At 36.4% G+C, this 17,148-nt stretch overlaps 1 protein-coding gene across 13 annotated transcripts in view; it reads left to right on the forward strand.

Annotated features, from left to right (window-relative positions):
• The window catches only part of LOC150087201 (bromodomain-containing protein 2-like), a 736,023-nt gene that overhangs the window by 395,828 nt on the left and 323,047 nt on the right, over positions 1–17,148 (forward strand). The window lies entirely within an intron of this gene.

Genomic DNA, 17,148 nt, shown 5'->3' on the forward strand with positions numbered 1-17,148 from the left:
GTTGTGTGTTGTTTGCTGTATTTTTGGATTTATGGAATCATGGTAATTGTCTCTCAGGAATAAATCAAATGAAACTGCTGAAATCATCCTCACCATGCAGATTTCTAGCCAAGGTTCCCCTACCACTATACTTCACATCTAAGTCTTTCTCTAATTTCTTTTTGTTGAAGGAATAAAATTTAAACTCAAAGGGAGAAGACGATATTTTGGAGATCATACAAAAATTGATAGAGGTCCTGTAAGAGAAACAAAAATAGGTAGGTAATGCCAGAGGCGATTCCAGTAATAGCATAACTCATATTCCCCAAGTTGCCAAGCAAATTCTGGATTTGTCACTGTCTTTTCAAGTGGAGATTGATCAGTCCTATTGCTGAGAAATTATCAAATGTGACACGCCTTATAAGGTTGACTCAAACAAGTTCATAGAATGATTATAAAAATTTTCTGAGAATTTTTTTTTTTACCATTCAGCTTAGTTTACCCTGAACTGCAATGCACTTTTCACAATAGCACTTAAACCCTTTTACAATAACTTTCTGTAATCTGTTATCTTGCAGTACATGTCACTTCATCATCTGAGTGAAATATTTATTCCTGAAGATGCTCCTAAAGTTTTGATAAAGAGGAAAGTCAGTAGTAACTAGGTCTGGGGAATAAGGGTGGATGAACAAAGATCTTGAATTGAGCTACTGCAGTGGTAGACATTACAACAGTGGTTGTGCATGCTGGTGCCTTTCCCTTGTGGAAACAGACACCACAATGCAACTTCCCTTGCTGTTTCATCTTTCTTGCTTCACTCTGTTTCACTCTACTGGTCTGTAATTGCTGCTTCATGCTCAGAGTAATCAAGAATTGGACCAATTTTCATATTGGGCAGATTGAAAAATATGAAATAACTTGCAGCAGTAGTCATGTTACCTTCTCTTGAGATTGCCTGCCAGAAGTGATTCAGGAGAGGAGATACTTGATTGGAAAGGCCTTTGAAAATTTCTCTTATCTCTGATGAGATTTGAAACTAGATCTCTCCAAGTGAATGACAAGTTTGTTTGTGGTGTAGTGTCACACAGAGGCCATAATAATGGGGAGGAGGGTTTCATATCCAGAAAATTGATCCAATTTGGTTGTTATAGTATGCTATAATTTTAGATTTCTCTCTTTTGTCTCACTGCAGTAGTACTTGGAGGAAACTGGTATGGTATTTTATTTTTATATTTGTATTAAGGATCAACAAAATAGCTGTGATATGGGAATATCAACAATATTCTTAGAAGTATTCATAAATAATTCCAACATAAAATACCAAAATGAAGAAACTGAAGCACTTGGGTCTTTATCTGATTATCAGCAATAATTCATCATGTATTAAGAACCTTCAAGTAAAGGAACCTTTGGGTGGCAGTTATCACAGCATATCGATTTGGGATTTATTTAAGGGAAAGGAAGATATTTTATTTTGCAAAGGTGATTATAATAAGCCCAGACCTTTTTATAAACTCTTTTCAGTGGGGCAAGCTGATTTTAAAAAATGTAAATATCAAATGGGAAGTGTTCAGAGAGGTAACCACTAATAGTTTTACACCATTTATGATTTAGACAAAATGGATGTCTGATGAAGTTGGTGACAGAGAAGAAAACCTATGGGTACATATGCCTTCTTGAAAGCACTAATCAATTCAAAATAAAATTTATTAAAAAAAAATATATTTATAAGTTAGGAGGGGGATTAAGGCAAATTATGACAAATCTTTGACTAAGAGTGTAAATAAAAAAGTAGCAAGGAATTTTTTGTATATGTTAAAGAAATGGATGAATCACATTGGTTCACAGATTACTGATAAACTGAATAACTATTTTGCATCCAAATTCACATATAAGTTTTTAGATGTGAAGTTAGTTTCAAATCTAAAACTGGATTGCAGAATTTCTGAAATTGTAATATGACAGACACAGTGAAGAGGCCAATCATTTTGTAAGTGGTAATCACAGAGGCAGCATTAGCGAAGTCCTTAAGTGTATGTTCGGGTAGCAAGTTTAAAGAACAATACTTAGAATGATAACAAAAGATGACACCAAGTCTAAAATTTCGAAAGTTCTGTTAATGAACAGAACTTTCAGAATTCAAGATCAGACCAATATTATTGTGTGTGTTTAAAGCTAGAAGAATCAGACGATCAGAAATTTCAAATTTAGTCAGCTTGCCAGTAAAAAAATCACTGAAATTATTTGAGTGATAAATAGGCAATAACAAACTTATACTCTTTCATAGAAAGAGATTAATTCTGATGCAGACAGAAATTGGCCAGTGCAAGTATTGGCTACAGGAATTCTAACCCTCCCCCCAAAAGAAGAAGAAGATGCAAGAGCACATTTTGTGACAGTATCATAAAGAATGCTTTTGCAGTTCTGATAAAAAAAAAAAATTAAGGTATAGATTTTTTTGATTGCGGTTATTATTGTTATATTTGTATGGGTTTTACTGTTAAAACAGAGCCACGATTAGTTAAAATAGCAGACTTAGTGAATGATGATGAGTAGGTATCATTTCTAAATTAGAAACTACACTAGTTGGTGATCAAGGAGTGAAGGAAAAAACCAAATTTTTTGAGAACTTAAGACAATTTATTATTTTTTAATAGTATCCATTGTTAGTAAGTTATCAGATGAGGTTCTTATGAGTGGTATGTGGGTTGTTAGACAAACTATACATTATAAAAGCCCAAAGGGGGAAACTTCTTGATTTTTTTTTACTGAAAATGACTTTGTAGTAGGCATTACTAAAAAGAAAAACATTATGCAGCCTACCAGCATGAGAGAGAGAGGGGGGGGGGGGGGCATTTCTCCATCTAGATCTATGTTATTAAATGCAGAGATATATTTTCCTATTGTTTGGAGATGATTACACGTGATAGTTTTCTCCACATGTACCAACAGTCATACTTTTTTTTGGAAGTCCGTGAGGTCCTGTTCATTCCCTATTGCAGGTAAACTGATTTGTTAATAATTTGGTCATAGCTTTAGTCTTTTGTGTTTTCCTGGATAGATTCCAAAAGCCCATCAGACCCGGGTACTTTTTTTTACACTTTAAGCTACAGCAATTTCTCCTCTACCTCATTTGCTGTTATAATAAAATCATTTAACTTCCAATTAGCTAGACTACTGCTGCTGTCTCCATCACTAAAAACTTCTGATGGTTATTTAGATGCAAAATAATTATTCAGTTTATCAGTAATCTGTGAACCAATCCTGATGCCACACACTTGGACATCAACTGATGTCCTGGTGTGTGTGAGACATCCTGGTAGATAACAGAATACCATCCGAGCATATCACTTTATAGACAGCTTTGGAAGCTGTGCACATGGTACTCGGAATCACTTTAATGCCCGTACCACTGTCACTTCCACCAAATCATCTTTTCGCTGACACAGACATTGAGGATCTTCTTCAAAAGCTACCCACTCCACTTTCTTAGCCAATTTATGGTGGTCACTCCAACTAGCTAGCTAAGGTTGACTAATTGAATCTGTATTAGACATTCAAAATCATACTCTGTTAAAAGCTGGCATACATACGCTTCCCAGTGGATTAACTCAGCCATTGATCTTTCCATCTGTTACCCAACCTTATACCCTAGCATTGAATAGACAGTACAGTAAACCCCCGCTATTTGTGGTATCTGTATTCGCGTATTCGCGATTGCCGATTTAATATAAAATGAAACCTAAAAAATGTGAATTTTAAAGTGCCGTGAATATTTTCCGCCATAAAAAAACGTGGGCATGGCTAAAATTATCTTTCCTGGTCAAAACAGCGCTCAGTGGGTGTGGGGAGAGACAAAATCGCGAGCGTGGATGTTTCTCGCTAATCCTTGTTCAGTATGTGTTATGCGCTTGTCATGGAAGGTTTCGTCGTTTGTTTTTAATTTATATGCTTATAGATTGAATAAATTTATCAATTTATAAATTGATATGCTTACAAAAATGATAAATCTACCATTTTTCAGTGTAAAACAGACTTTTTCAAGTGTGTTAACGGAACAAAGTGACTTTATTGTGGACAAGTTCTTTCTAACCCCTACAAAAATATGGCTACGAATAACAAGAGAAATGTGAAAATATCAAAGAAGGTGATGACATTAGCGAATAAAATTGAGTTATTAGATAAAATTTCTAATGGTGAAAGTGTCTCCTCAGTGGCAAAACATTATAAAATCAAAAATTTGCTCTGTAACTCATGATGTTAAATTAGAAAAAATGGAAAAAGCTTTAAATCTGTGGATAGAAGACCGAACTCAAAATAAAATTCCATTAAGTTCACTCATCATTCGTGAAAAGGCAAAACTCCTTTATCAACACTTTAGCGAAACTGGTGATAGCACTGGCGGGATAAGTTTTTTTTAGCTGGTTTGAAAGATTTGTTTGAAATTTCTAATAAATATTACATTTAATATTAAATTGTTTCTTATTTTCGTTTTGATGCCATATGCTTGCATTTCACTATGTACATAGTCATATTATGAAGGTACATATAATACATACATTGACAAAATTTTAGACTAGTTTTTCTTATATATTTCATACTTTGGAACGGAACCCCTTTATTACTATGGGAGCCATAACTCAGTATTCACGACATTTCTCAGGAATGTAACCCCCGCGAATAGCGGGTGTTTACTGTACTGGATAATCCACATAACAGCAGTTATTTCCAATAATTTGAAAGCTACCAACAACCAGTCCTATGCAAACACAAATTAACAGAAAAGAGAGCTCAGGGTTTTCAAAGGCAGATTTAGGCAAAATATAAGTTACCCATCTTATTAGATAAACTTATTCAAGTAGAATCCATTGACAATGTTGCTTGAACACATTACGTGTCAACTACAGGCTGCAGTAAATACTGCTATCCACTATCATCCAATCAGATACTTTGGCATAACCCCTGGTGAATTAATTAATTACAAGAGCTTAAAGCAAAGGCACATCACATCAGAAAGCAAGCCGAAAAAAACTCCTGGGTTCAGTATTCATCTACCATCACTAAAGACTCTGAACCAAAACTAAGATGGAATAAGATTAGGTTGCTAAATGGCAAATTTCTTCCTACTCTTCCTCATTTCTTAATTAGAAGGCAGAAATTATCTTCTCCCCACGAGATTGCAAATGCTCTTAGTTGCAGCATTCTCCCATATATCCGCATCAGTGTGACATAGCTCAGCATTCTGAAAAATTAAAGCTCCTGCTGTAAAACATAAAGTTAATTTTCTCACAGGCTGTTTACAACCCAAAACCAGCCCTTTACAATAACTTAACTGAAGGAATACATTGTTAAATCACATAGTAGTGCTGCTGGAACAGAAGGTCCTGATTCTACTTAATACTACATTTAGATCAGTGTTTCTCAACTGGGGCTGTACAAATACTCATCACTTGAGATTTGCACAGATTATAATGGTAAATAAGAGCGAGATCTTATTTAGTTAATATCTTGAATTATTTTTATTCTAATGTAACATTTATATATGTATATATATATATACATATTTGTTCTAGTGATCTGTGTAAATTAAGAAATCCTTTGTGGTGCTCTACTAAAATTTTGAGAAACACTGATTTGGATGACAAGGCATTTACATCTTATACTGACTCTGTAATCGAATATATATTTTTGAACAATTCTTATCCAATCTCCCATCTCAATTGTTCTAGCCTTTTGGAAAAGCTTACTCAAATTCACACACTAACCAGTTTCCCATATTGGTAAAATCCTGGAAAAGTTTACACACATGTAACTCACATGGTACCTGGAAACTCAGAACTTAATGAATACAAATTATTATGATTTTTACAAAAATATGTCCTTTCTAGACCTTTTTAGTTGAAGAAGAATCCTAGGATTACAAGGCAACCTACCATTCTTATAAGATATAACTACTCTTGAACAAGAGAGACTACTGTTCTATATTTGGAACTTTCTGCATTGTAGAATATTTTGGGTTCAATGTCAAGATGCACAATCATAGTATTTCATTCAAGGAGTACCACAGCAAACAGTGTTCATTGCCACCCTTTTTTTTTGTAATGAGCACAGATTGCTGGTACTCCTTGAATGATATCCTATTGATATGTACCTATATGCAGATATTCTTACTGTTTCATGCTATTCCCAAAATATGTGCTCTGTCGAACTGCAGCTACAAATAGCATTGAACGGTCTACTTCTATGGATGAATCATAATAGGCAGACTTAGAGAATAAAACAATATTGTGAGAAGCACAAAATGCATCCTGGCCCCGAACTGCTGTACCTCTTTTTATGAGAATAATGCTTGACAGTAAACTTAATGTTCTGGAGCATTTAAGTGATTAAAGAAAATGAATGTATTGCAAGTAATCTCTGATATGACCTGGGGGTGCAAAGAGAGTCACTTGGCTGTGTCTGTATTGAACCCAATTAGGTTTCATATTGATTATGGCCCTCCTACATAAACTCTGCCAGGGAAAGTGCACTATGATGGATTAATCCTGGATTGACATATTGCAGTCAGAATTGCTCTGGGTGTTTTCAGAACATCCCATGGTTTTCATAGAGAATTCAATAAAGTACCACTATCTCTTTGAAAATTGCTATTACTGAAATATGTAGTGTTTCCCGTCACATTCCATTTAGCCATATAATTCCAATTAACACAAAATTGGTATAATACAACTAGATACAAAAAATGTGAACCCTCCATTGACCACTTAGCATTAGCAGAGGCATATGATGCAAGAAAGCAAGCTTATTCAGCATCAGCCAAAAAAAAAAAAGAAAAAAGAAAACAACCACTACTCCCATTTCACCCCTCCGTTCGTTCGAAATACCTGTCCAGCTGAGCCTTAAATTTATTTAGGCTATCAACTTCAACAACAAGCGATGGGAGTCTATTCCACAAACCAACTGCCCGCTGGCTAAAGGCAAATTTCCGCACATCTATCCGACATCCGTCCTTCCTCAATTTGAATTTATGCCCTCTCAGGTGATTATTCTGAGCAAGAGGAAGAATCCCATCGGCATTGAGCATGCTCAAGCCATTCAAAGCCTTATACACCTCTATCAGATCACCTCGCCGATGCCTAGTCTCCAGGCTCTGTAATTTGCAAAACTTAAGCCTTTCTTCTTAAGAGCAACCCTTTGTTCCATTCACCAATCTTGCCCTTCTCTGTACTCGTTCCAGCAGCTCTACATCCTTCCTGAAATGAGGCCTCCAGACCTGTATACAGTACTCAAGGTGTGGCCTGACCAATGCCTTATACAAGGGAATAATCACATCCCTGTCCCTGCTTGAAAAATTCCTGTATATCATTGACAAGACACCATGAGCTACTCTTGCAGCTCGTCTGCACTGCTCAGAGAACTTCATATCTGCCTGCACAATTACCCCCAGGTCCTTTTCATTCTCTACCACTGTCAGCGTAGTACCACAGAGTTGATACGTTGATCTGGGGTTACTGTTTCCCATATGTAGTACTTTACATTTGTCAATGTTAAACTTCATTTGCCACCTCTCAGCCCATCTGCTCAACCTTTCCAGATCCTGTTGCAGCAGCATAGTATCAGTAGTGTCCTTAACAACCCTGCCAACCTTGGTATCATCTGCAAACTTGGACATTAAGCCTGATACACCATCATCAATATCATTTATAAATACAGAAAACAACAATGGACCCAACACTGAACCCTGAGGAACTCCACTAATAACATTAGTCCACGTTGAGCAGTGTCCATTGATTACCACTCTCTGTCTTCTGCCACTCAACCATCCCTTTATCCATAGCAGCAATTTGCCTCCAATGCCACACTTCTCCAATTTGTGCAGCAGTCTTCCATGCGCAACAGTATCAAAAGCCTTTCTAAGATCCAAATATATAATATCAAAGTTATTCCCTGCATCCAGTTCTTTTGTGACTACATCATAGTATCCAATCAAATTGGTCAGACAAGACCTGCCTTTAACAAAACCATGCTGTGTCTGAGCTATAACTGAATTCTTGTCCAGATGATCCTGCAGTGCTTCTTTAACCAGTGCCTCCATTAATTTTCCTGGAACCGAAGTTAAACTAACAGGTCTATAATTACTTGTGTCAGCCTTTGATCCTCCTTTGTGAATTGGGGTTACATTTGCACATCTCCAGTCCATGGGTACCTCCCCTGAGTCCAAAGAAGCTCTCATAATTATGGCTAGGGGTTTGCTTACTTCCTTTGCTGCCTCCTTTAATATAACTCCGTACGGCCTCCGTAGCCGAGTGGGCAGGAGCGGGAGTGCAGTAGCACACGCTCTTTGAGTAGACTGGGGTTCAAGCCCCTGACTGCTGAATATGGTCGATCTGCCAACCCGCATTGGACCAGCGTGGCAGATTATGGTCCATTTCCCTCAGCATGAATTGTTGAGGAGGCTTCCATCCTGCAGTGGGTTGATAATGGCTGCACTTTACTTTACTTTACTTTTTAATATAACTGGATAGATCCCATCCACCCCGGGTGCCTTTTTTATGTTTATCCTCAACAATTTCTCCTCCACTTTCCTCTCAGTTATTAGAAAATAATCTAGCCCACTGCCAATGTTTACTTCACCTACGACATTCCCCTTCCTGAATAACTCCTCATGTGTGAATGTAGATGCAAAATACTCGTTTAGATTGTTAGCCACCTGAGCTAGATCCTCAACTGTTGAACCATCAACATCCAGTGGACCAATCTGATTCATCCCTTTCCTTCTTGAGTTTAAATAGGTAAAGAACTCTTTTCTGTTTTTCTTTGCATCCCTTGCCAAGGATTTCTCATAATCTGCCTTTGCCTGCCTAATCTCCTTTGTGACTTGGTTACAGACCAACTTATATCTATCATAGGCTTCCATGTCACCCATTAATTTGTATGTATCCCATGCATTTTTCTTCTCTGCCATATGTCTCATTAGTTCATCTGACAACCATTTAGGCCTGAACCTTGAACAATATTTCTTGGTTGGTATGTAAAGCCTGGTAGCTTCCAAGATTAGTTCCTTGAATGCTTCCCATTTTGAATTTGCTGTTGGTAACATCATCAGTTGGTCCCACTGTATAGAATTTAAATACTGTCTCAGACCATCATAGTCGCCTTTACGAAAGCAAAAACCCTTCCCTTTACCTCTGATGGTAGTTACCTCCTTGAGTAAATCCCACTTCAGCACACTGTGATCACTGCCACCCAGTGGTTCCTTTATCTGCAGATTCCTAATGCATGAAGAATCACTACTGATAATCAGATCAAGAGTATTACTCCCTCTAGTTGCCTCCCGAACATGCTGCTGTAGAAAACAATCATCCAATAAATCCACAAAAGCCCTGCTGGTGTGTGAGTGACCAACCCACAAATTCCAGTCAATATCTGGGAAATTAAAATCTCCCATTATAAGACTCTCTGATTTACTGGCCCATTCTATTTCCCTGTACAGTATCTTATTATACTCATCAGAGTCATTAGGCCTATAGCACACTCCTACTCTCAATTTTGATTTACCTATGCTTATGTCACACCAAACTGACTCGACACTGCCCTGTCCATCAATGTCGACTGGCTTCACTTCCTTGGATTTTATGTGTTTTTTAACTAATAGCATAACCCCTCCTCCCCTCCTGTCCTTTCTATCCTTTCTATACACATTGTACTCCCCAAATTCCAGTTCTTCATTCCTTATATCTGTGTGACACCACGTCTCTGATATCCCAACAATATCTGCCTTTGATGTTTTGAGCAATACCTCAAATTCATCAAATTTATTTACTAAACTCCTAGCATTGGTGTACACGCAAGTATACATGCACCTTTTTCTATTCTTAGCTACCCTAACACAACCCATGTGTTTACTTGTATCACAATGACTTCCAGCAGTCTCTGAAATATCCTGCATCTTGTTTTTCAGGCTTCTGCTCATTCCAATAGAAGCAGTGCAAGAATCTCTTTCACCTCTGCCAGTGGCTACTGTTAATCCATTAGTCTTTGTCTCCCCCCAAGCTAGCAGTTTTCCGACCCACCTAACACTGCCTCGATAGCATCAGCAAATATTCTTGCACCCTTTCTATTTAAGTGTATCCCATCCCTATAGAAGCAATCTCTCCTGTTAACAAGTACATTCCAGGCTGAAAAAAATTCTATCCCTTGAGCCTTGCACAATCTTTCCAGGGCCGAATTTATCGACAAGGCTCTCATCATATACTCCCTCCTATCGTGTCTGGGCAGAATTGCAGACACTTTCAAATTCAACCCTACTTCACGGCTTTTTTTCAACAGTGACCTGTACTTGTTAAGTAATTCCGCTGGTCTCCTACTCTTAATATCATTAGTGCCAACGTGTATAACTATATCACCTTTAGTGCCTTTAAAAGATGATATCTGCTCTACCACGTCATCAACCTTTGCCCCTGGCAGACATACCCTGGTCCTGTTCCACCTATCCTTTTTACAAAGCATGTTCCCCGTTTCCCTGACAATAGAGTCACCAACAACTACTAGTTCCTGTGGGACCAGCGCATTCTGCCTTGGGGGCTGCCTCTGTGTTGCAAGATGACCAAGTGCAAGCTCTGGCGTTGATGTGGGCAGCTGAGAGCTTGATGGGCCCCTCAATTTATTTCCTTCGAGGGCATCCACCCTGTCCTTCAAGGTCTCATATAGGCCCATAACAACACCGAGTTGTCGCCTAATTTCCTTGCACTCCTTGCATCGTGCACACACACAAAGACATCCCCCATGGCAGTATCATGTCCCGTACCCGATTGCTCCGCAAACATCAAGCAAACAGTGCATCTTAAAAGGCTGTGATTCAGAGGGCAACTGCCCCCCTCAGTTCTCCCCTGAGTCACAGCACTCCCATTAGCTTGAGCCTTTTGCTTTGCTGCTCTGGTCAGAGTCATGATTTCGATTTAAATGTCAATAAAATTACAATTTCAGAACAAAATTAAAACCTTAAACTTGTATCTTAACACAGTTATAACGCTATATTTATTTTTCAGTATCGAGTGTTATCTATGAGTTCCCTTTATATAACTTCCGTATCAAGTATGTACTAATTATTTGTTACGTTTTTACTCTAAGTCGTTATATATATATATAGTTAAAAGTACAATTTAATTGACAATGAAGTTTAACAAGATTAATAGATCTACTGATTAATTGACAATATTATATTATGCACTATACTATAATTCCGGATATGCTGTATCGCGTTTCAGTAACGAGTGTTATCTACGAAATCCCTTTATATAACTTCCGTATCAAGTTATGTATTAATTATTTATTTTTACTAATTATTTATGTTCCGTAACCTAAGTGGTTATATGTATAGTTAAAAGTGCAATTTAATTGCCAATGAAGTTCGACAAGATTAATAGATTTTACTGATTAATTTTCACGCAACAATGGCGGCTGTTTATGAACGGTAAACACGTGGATTTGATACCCTTTCCGATACTAAGTAATACCTACAAATCTCTATCTAAGTTACTTTAACTTTAAATACCGTAAATAGGAATATAAAGGTACTCTAGAAATAAGTAATATGTCAATTTAAACTAATAAAGCAGAATAAATCAGAAAAAACTTCTCTGTTCCAGGAGCGGCAGAAAGGCACGTCCGCACAGGAAACTCTCGTCCTCAAACTCCGCTTACAACTGGTGCTGTAATAAGTGACACTTATTTTTGCAACTGAGAAAAATGGCCCCCTAGAAGAATTAAATATATGGCATAACACAACCCACATGGGGAGTTATGCAGTATTCTCCCAACTATATATTGATGGTTCAAAAACTGACAGTTGAGGGTGCAGCATTAGTTCTCCATACCACTTCCATCTCTGTATCTTTTTCAACTGAATACAATACTTTTACAGCTGAAATATTTTTGTCATTTAATTAGCACTGGAGGATACAGGTCATGTAGCTAATCTCAATCACATAATTTATATTGACTCACTTAGTGCGATTAGTTCCTTAAAATAGATGTACTTTTCATCCCATCTTGAGATAGATATGCTCCCAGCTAATTCAACCTCAGAAAAGGTCAAAATCTGGGCATTCTTCCCTGGTATTCCAGTATGAGCTATATAATTCAGCTCATACTGGAATGGGTAATGGATGCACAGATAAAAAGACCAAAAATTATAACTACAGATCTAATGCACATCCCAGTGCCACTTCCTGACCATAGAACCATCGTACCGAAAACATGCACAGCCCAGTGGATTTTTGTTATGACAAATTCATTCAACTTAAGCAACTTGTACGTAGACGACAATTTTGGAATTTCATTTCCCTGATATAGAGATAGTCATTCATGAAGTGTACTGAACACACATACCTCACTCATTTGTTCTTCTTCAGAGGCAGTAATCCTCCACAGTGTACTCACTGTTGCACCACCCTCACAGTCAAGCAGCTTAATGGTCATCCTTATTATCCAACAGAATAGGATATCTTCCTTTACTTTCTTTCGTCAGCTACAAGAACCAATAGCAATGACAATCTTGGAGATTATGCTAATCTCCAAGTTATTTATCTATCTCAAGAAAATTCACTTAGCTTCGCACCTGATTAGTTTCTTTGCAGTTGTTTTGTATATTTGCTAACTAAAGAACACATCATTAAGCACAAATGACCAAGATAGCCCTTGTGCCATTAAAACTATAAAAGAACAAATCTTGTTTTCTCAACTTTATCTACTATAAGTCTTGCTCAAACTATTCTGCTAAATCCTGTGATCGATGTGCCCATTTACTGCCTTACACAATGTACTGGACTTCAGCCATTTGAATAAACTTACTTCCGGCTCCATTGATTGTCTCCACTTTTAAAAAATATTAATTTTAATTGTCCTTTGATGCCTCTTAGATACCCTTCAACATATGTAATAGATAAATCTCATAAAAATTACTTTGCCTCAGTTTTTTAACAGCATTTAAAAATTATTTAGTGAGATGAATTTGGGCAGTCTTTATCAAACTGAAAACTTTAGAAAGGCTTGTATTCTTTTCTGGACATCCTTATCTCTAGCTAATATAATACTTTCATTGCTCTGATTTTTGTGTAACTTTGTGGGGTTTTTTATTATTTTTTTTTTATTTTAGCAATGCTGATTAAAATTATAGCCCATGAGATTGCTAGTCATGGTAACCTACTGAATAATATAAAACCGCAGGATTTCTTTTAAAGTGACTAACCTTTACTATCTGTTTGGTTACTTAACTCGAGGGCAAGCACTATATAATAAACACAGTCATACTGCATTTGACGGTGCCCAACTTTGTTTTGTATTTCTGAAAATTTTTTTTTTACCAGTTCTGTTTGCAATATACCAAAATTTCTCTTTTTCTTATTGGATTTGCAGTACTTATTGTATGTGGTTTTTTTTTTTTTTTTTTTTTAATTAATGAAAAATGCCATTTTTAAACATTATTTAAAACTAAAAATAGCTTTTTCCAAGTCAGAGAACTGTGAAGAACTCAAATTAATGTCAAATAAATGATGGAATAAACAGTTAAATAATAATTGAAATGAAATGTTATCATTTTACATTAGTAACAATAACCAAGACAAAAAGACATTTTGTACAACAGTTAAACGTAAAACAGAGAAGCTACTTTCTGTAACAGATATCTCCATCAAAGCTGACCCATCACTTTACACGACTGAAAGCAAAACTAGTACATTGAAGCTTGAGGCAAAAATAGTAAATAGTTGCACTGTACCTGACAAGATTTTTGCATACATAATTCCAAGTAAACAATTTTTACTTCCAAAACATCTCAAATAAAAGCTTGACTATATTTAGGAGGGTGGGAAAAAAATTCAAATTTGTAATGATTAATCAACAGTTAATGCACAGTTATTTTTGAGAGAGATCTGTTGGTACAGTGCAATGGCAATGACAACTGCCAGGCTAAATCTTCATAGAATATTAAAAATGAAAATGAAAACGAAAACTAACTAAAAATTAAATTGTTCAAAAAGATCATACTCATACTGAAATGCATTTTGGCTAAGTATTCATTTTAAAATCAACTAAAAACTTTGCAGAGTAAAAATTAATGCTTCTGTAAAATTTATCATCAAAGCTAAAAAAAACACACCTTCATTTTGAATTGTTTTCAGTTCATTCATTTTCAGTTACCATTAGAGGTTTACAAAAGTATAGCAGTTTTCATACATTAGGTCAAAAGTCATGCAAATGAATGATCCCTCTTGATTGTGCAAGGGTGGCTTCTAGCCAGTTCTTGCAGTCCATCCATCCATCCATCCATACAGTACAAAAAAAATTCATTTTAAAAACATAGGCACAATGCAATAAAATATTGCACACCAGATAGTGACTTAGAATGAGAATTGCAATACATTAGTATAGTAATCCTCACCAACCTCGGGTTACATTTTCTGGAAAATGTGCCATAGTTGGCAAGACTAGGATCTCATACAAAATAGGGAGTTAGTGGGAGGGGGGGGGGGAGATGCAGTGTAAAGAAAATATTAATTTTAATCTGAAGTCTCTTAAAAGTAAGTTATTTTTTAACAATGCTTTATTATTTCTTTAAAAAAAAAAAACTTAAGGATTTCTGCTGCATTTTATTTCTTAATTCCTGCTGTGCTTCTTTATAAGATTTGAGTAATTTTTCTAAGCCTCTTTTAAAATTTAAGCTCCTTTCTCTTTTACAGGATCGTTTGCCATAAAATAGTCAGCAAGATTATATAAGCCATAACCATTCCTTGGTTAAGGCTGCTGAGGTTGAAGAGACTTGACTTTTCTTCTTTCACAATTTCATCTTTCTGATCACTATGACTCACATTTTCTCAGAAGATTTTCAGGGTCTTCTTCTTCCAACAACTCCTTGTCCTGCGAATGTAGAAGTTCCTCGACATCACTTTGTTGCATGTCGCCAATCCCCTCCAAACTTCTTGTTACTTCTGCTATGCAGAGAATATCACCTGTGATCGGATGAATGTCAGTAGAATTTTCCACTTTGTCTTTCCAAATTCTTTTCAAGCAGGCATTCAGTGTTGATGGCTTTATTTCACTAACAGATTTTTTTTATAATGTCAATGGCAGTAACAATATCAAAATTTTTCTAACATTGTGTCACAGTTAATGTTGGATCCCTCTCCATAGCATCTAAAATGTGTGTGAAAGTAAGCCGAATGTGATAACTCTTTATTGTAGCTGTAACACCCTGGTCAGTGCCTCCGTAGCCAGGTGGGCAGGAGCAGCAGTGCATGACACATGCTTCTTGATTAGACCAGTGTTTGAGTCCGTGACCACCAAATACGGAGGATGCAGAAAGGTCAGGGAATGACCACCACATATCCCCGGGGCAATAAAGCCTTAGTTGCTAATGCTCCTAAAAACCAAACAACAACATCACCCTGATCCATGGCATGCAAGTGAGACATCGTGTTTCGAGGAAGAAACATAACTTCTATGTTTGAATGAACTGACTGAAGCATTTCAGGGTGACCAAGTGCATTATCAATAAGAAATAATGCTTTTAATTGAGATTTTCCTCTGCAAAGTATTGCTTCACTTCAGGAAGAAAATAGTTTTTGAACCAGTCTATAAACAATGCTGTCTTAAACCATGCTTTTTTGATTACCCCTCCTTGATACAGGAAGATGATCTTTATTTTTGCCCTTCAGTGAGTGAGGGTTAAAAGGCCTATGCACCAGCATTGGTTTGATGAATAAATCTCCAGATGCGGCACAGAATAGAAGAATCACACAATCTTTGGCTGCTTTGAAACCTTGAGCAAATTTTTCATCCTTTGAAATAAAAGTTCTAGAAGGCATCCATACAAAACAACCCAGTTTCACCAACATCAAAAACTTGGTCTTGTAGATAGCCTTTCTCTTCAATCATCCTCTTCAAGTGGTCAGGAAAAGCAGTTACCACATCACGATCAACAGAGGCAGAGTTTCCCACTAGTTTAATGTTGTGTAGATTAAATCTTTTTTTTTTTTTTTTTTTTAATTTTCAAACCATCCTTTACTGGCATTAAATTGTCTGTCTTTTGCACTTATAGTCTGTATGCCTTCAGAATCCTTCACAAAATGGTTACACAGCCATCTCGCAAATTACTGATGTGCTTAAGGGCACACTTTTTGGGTTTGATCTTCTATCCATGTGTTTAGAGTTTTTTTCAGTATTTTCTAAATTGGGATTACAATACATGCACAACATTTTTAAACTTGTTGACATTCTACATGCGACATATCCCTTATAAAACCGTCCTTTTTTTTAATCATTTGAATAGTAGACTCATTTAAATTAAAAACTTGTCCTAGTGAAGTCGCACGCTCTCCACATGTAAGTCTATCCAGCATATTTATTTTTTGTTCTGAAGTCATTACATTTTGCTTCCTTTTTACATGGTCACTTGTTATACTATGCGGACATTTAGAAGCCATGATAAAGGTCTCAAGAATACATATTTAAAACGTACACTATAAAACACGGCACTAATGGAATTAGTGATGCAATTAAACTAAAGCAATTAAAAAAACAATAAGAGGTATTGAAACTGAACACAACACATCCACCTCTGATCATTCGGAGTAATGCACTGAATATCATAGTATGGCTTGACTACTACTATGCGCAGTGGGAGTAATGAATTCGTTAACATTATCAATTAATTTGAAATGAAATCGTAAATCATGTCAACTCGAAATTGTGGTTGGTAAGGTTGCAGTTGATAAGGTTGGCAAGGGACTACTGTATTGAATTTCATATGAGAATCTGTTCCTCCTTAATATGTGAAGTCAGAAAATATTAGAAATTCAGTGCTTTACTGTTCAGAACAGGTCCATTATAAGATTACAGCAAAATAGTAACCCTACCCTATCACATTTCCTTAGTAGATAAAAAGTTTAAGCAGATACAAAGTGGTTTTTCCTTATTATTCTAAAATTGGATTTTTTTTTTTTTTAAATCCTAGTAACACTGATTGCCAAATAGGTAACTTAAATAATGTAGACTGCCTAATTAGATGTCAAGAAGATTTCCCAGCTAAATACACTGGTTCTACTCCAGTCATATACAGCCATTCTGATATTTTGAACACACACACACACACACACACACACACACACACAC

Source organism: Mastigoproctus giganteus, chromosome 4, assembly GCF_048544385.1.
Source record: "Mastigoproctus giganteus isolate SK-2022 chromosome 4, ASM4854438v1, whole genome shotgun sequence".
NCBI classification, from domain to species: Eukaryota; Metazoa; Arthropoda; class Arachnida; order Uropygi; family Thelyphonidae; genus Mastigoproctus; species Mastigoproctus giganteus.